Genomic DNA, 3940 nt, shown 5'->3' on the forward strand with positions numbered 1-3940 from the left:
TGGTCTGGAGTCCACACTTTGAGAACCACAGGCTTGGTTGCCCTATTGTGGAGAAGGGGATTAAAGAGGATTTTGACCCTTGACAGCTACAATCTCAGAGACACCCAAAGCAAGTGGTGAATGCTTCTAAAGGTACACTGGGGCTCTGAGAACTGTTAGGACTCAAAGGAGCCACTTCCAGAGAGGCAGGAGCTTTGAGACGTCTGTGAAATGGCTGCCTCGTTTTCATGTCACTCCATATGTCATCTATAGCAGCGGAAAACATTTTTCATCACTGTTCTGAGCATTTTACATGCTCTAATTCAATAAATTCTCACAAGTCTGTGAAGTAAATTCTGTTATTATCTTCCTGTATAGTTTGAGTTGTGAGTGAGTGAGTGAAGTCGCTCAGTCGTGTCCAACTCTTTGCAACCCCATGGACTGTAGCCTACCAGGCTTCTCTGTCCATAGGATTCTCCAGGCAAGAGTACTGGAGTGGGTTGCCATTTCCTTCTCCAGGGGATCTTCCCAACCCAGGGATCGAACCAGGGCCTCCAGCATTCCAGGCAGATGCTTTAACCTCTGAGCCACCAGGGAAGCCAAGTTGTATCTCCCCCAAATTCACATTTGAAGTCCTAACCTCCAATAACCTCAAACTGCAGCTGGGTTTGGAGACAGGGTCTTTAAAGAGGCAATTAAGTTAAAATGAGGTCATTAATGTGGACCTTAATCCAATATGACTGGTGTCCTTATAAAAATTAATTTGGACAGACACCTAAGGGGGGAGGACCATATGAAGAGAATGGAGAAGATGGCCATCTACAGGCCAGGGAAGGAGGCCTCAGAAGAAACCAAGCCTACTAACACCTTGAACTCAGACTTCTAGCCTTCAGAACTGTGAGAAAATAAACTGAAGTTGCTTAAGCCACCCAGTTTGTATGGCAGCTTTTGTAAATGAATACATCCCATTTACAAATGAGGAAACTGATGCATACAGAGGTTAAATAATGTGTCCAGTTGCTCCTTGAACCCAAGTAATCTGGCTCTAAGCTATGCTTTTTTTTTTTTTTTTTTTGAGGCACTATATTCCCAAAAGTGAATGTCTTGCCTTCATTCCCTCCCCCGTACTGCTTTCCCTTCTCCTCCCACCACAGAGTGGGAGGTTCTTCACCTCTCCTGGGACTATTCAAACGGTTACCTAAAACTCATCTCATCTCACTTCTCCCACTTCCATCCCTTCATCCCCACTGCAGCAATCGCCTCCCTCCACTAGTGATTTTTCTCTGGCCCAAATCTGCCTGTCCCTCCTCTGCCTAAAGCCCTCAATGGCTCCCCATTGCCTTCAGGATGAACCTTTTCAAAGCCAGGTGCAGACATCATGACACATCACTCCTCAATATTTCAACATGTGTTGTCAACCCAGGGAGTCAGGATGAACCCCAGCACAGCATAGCAAGCAGGGTTTCTACGTAATGACCAGTTCTACAGGAAGTCTCTCTTCTCTTTCTTTGGCTTATTAACTGGCTCTGCTGCTTGCTTGTTAGCTTGCACTTTGAGCTGTACTGTTCATGCTGCATTTTCTGGGCCCTAATGAGAAGGGAATGGCAACCCACTCCAGTATTCTTGCCTGGAAAGCCCCATGGACAGAGCAGCTTGGCAGGCTACAGTCCAAAGCGTCACAAAGAGTCAGACACAACTGACTGACTAAGCACAATAACACAATGAGCAACCCATGTTATAGATTTTACTAGACTATGTTAAGAAGTTTCAATTGTTGGCATTTAGGAATAGAGCTGTGAGATTGGGGTCCTACTTAAAATGGTCCTGCATTGTCCTATATCCTAGCCAAGGTACACAATACACACACACACACACACACACACACACACACACACACACACACACACATAATTGAATCGTATGTCTTATATAATCATTGAATTGCATGTCTTTGTATGTATGTACATAATTGAATGCAATTGTATGTAACATATTATCATTGAATTGTTATGTCTCAGTTGCAGCAAAAGCCACAGCTGACACTAGGCTCAGGGGACTGACTCTTACACTATAACTATGGTTGTGTGACCAATGCCCTGAGTGATGGTCAGACCCAATGATGCTCACTCGTGTGAAAGAGGACAGTCACTATGCAGCTTGCTGAGGACCACATTCCTAAAAGCAGATAGCTCACTAGGACCCTATGAGCTTCAAGTACTTCTGCTGCTGCTGTCAATGCAAAAGGTGATGGGAAAGACACCATGGCACCCCAAGGAACAGATTCTTGTGAAAAGTGCCTCAAATACTTTATCCTTGCCCCTCTTAAAGGGGCTAGAGGACACCATGACCCTATTGAACAACTGTAAAAGGGACCAAAAAGACTCTGGCATCAGTTGAGTGTGATATCTTATCAACACAACTCTGCTGCCTTCTTAGGCTGCGGTTCCTTAGCCAATAAGGTGACAGTTGCCATGGAGGAGGCCTCTAACCCTGATGATGCTGATTTGAGGCTCCATAGAGGCAGAAACTGATAAAAATGAGAAAGGTAGAGGAGGTCAGCCCCAAAGTATACTCAATAACCACCTCCATCTCCCCCCCCAAAATACCTGGATACAGGGGGAGAAATTGAAAATGATCTGATTGGAAATCCAAAATTTGCAAAAAGATATATACGGAAAGAATATATACAGTGACAAGATATAAAGGTGCCAATTGGTTTTTGCACATCTGCAACATGGGTCCTGGATTAACATTCACATCTGCTGAAAAGCACCAATTGGCACACTTTCACTCTTCAAGACTAGAGTTCAAATTATACTTAGACCAGAGAATCCCACTAAATTTAAATGAGATATGCCCTATCATCTTAGGGGGGGTGGGTCACTAAACATAAAATAGAGAAGAAACAGGTATGCTTCACCTTAGCCATAAGAACTATTGCCTTGACTATATTTTCCACAATCATAACACCCATTGTTCTAAAATATTCCACAGAGGGCATGCATGCTCTCACCCAATGAGTGATACATTTAAATTAAGTCATTGGCACTTAAAATCAGCTTGGGAAATGGAACCAATAGACCTCCCTCTCCCCTTCCATTTAAAATATTAACATGGCCCCAGTATAAATTAAACAGGACTTTCCAGGATCATACAAGACTTTTTTTAGAGAAGAGGTGGATTCTCCACACTGATTTTCCATTTAACAGTTGTACATGAACCCAGAAAGAATTAACCTAGAAAGAGTTGTGGTACTCCCTCACAATGGAGTACCATAAACTTAATATTATGGTCTTGCCCAATAAGATCCCCACATCCAATATTTAAATGACTGATTAAATCCAACCAGCAGCTAGAACATATTTTGCTCTTAGAGATTTGGCTAATGTGTGTTGTTCAATATCTATCTCAACAGCTTCTTCCTCTTCAGAGAGAAACAATTCACCTTTACCTGGCTCCCCTGGGGGTACCTCTGCAGTTCTACCATCAAACACAGTTATAATCTAAGTTTGGAGATGATTTGTTACACAGCAAAAGTGAATGATACAAATGTATATAACCATTGCTACTTAGCCCACTGTCCTCTGGTCTTTCAAATATCCCTGGCTACCTGGACTTTGTGCTGTTCTCCTCTGCCCACAGTTTGAACTTTCCTGTCCCAAGATTGGCTTTAATACATTTCATCTTGTTCCTCGCTTTTAATGCTGCTTCTTTAGCATCCCAACTACCCTTCAGGCCAGCCCCTAAGCTTCCTATGCCAAAGAAATCTGATTATATTCTAAAGTGTCTGGAGCTAGGTTCAGTCAGCATCTTTTCTGGCCTTTGGAATTTGCTTGGGTTGGGTCCTCCGACTAGGTGAGGGTTGGTCCCTCAATATGGGCAGGTCATTTTGGCTTCACAGTGGCACTACTGGTAAAGAACACACCTGCCATTGTAGGAGACATAAGTGATGTGGGTTCGA

At 43.4% G+C, this 3940-nt stretch overlaps 1 non-coding gene across 1 annotated transcript; it reads right to left on the reverse strand.

The window, feature by feature from the left end:
* Positions 1-504: 504 nt before the first annotated feature.
* Positions 505-576, reverse strand: TRNAS-GGA (transfer RNA serine (anticodon GGA)). Its single transcript has one exon. It is a non-coding gene; the product is annotated as a tRNA-Ser (tRNA).
* Positions 577-3940: the final 3364 nt, after the last annotated feature.

This window comes from Ovis aries, chromosome 13 (assembly GCF_016772045.2).
Source record: "Ovis aries strain OAR_USU_Benz2616 breed Rambouillet chromosome 13, ARS-UI_Ramb_v3.0, whole genome shotgun sequence".
Taxonomy (NCBI): Eukaryota; Metazoa; Chordata; class Mammalia; order Artiodactyla; family Bovidae; genus Ovis; species Ovis aries.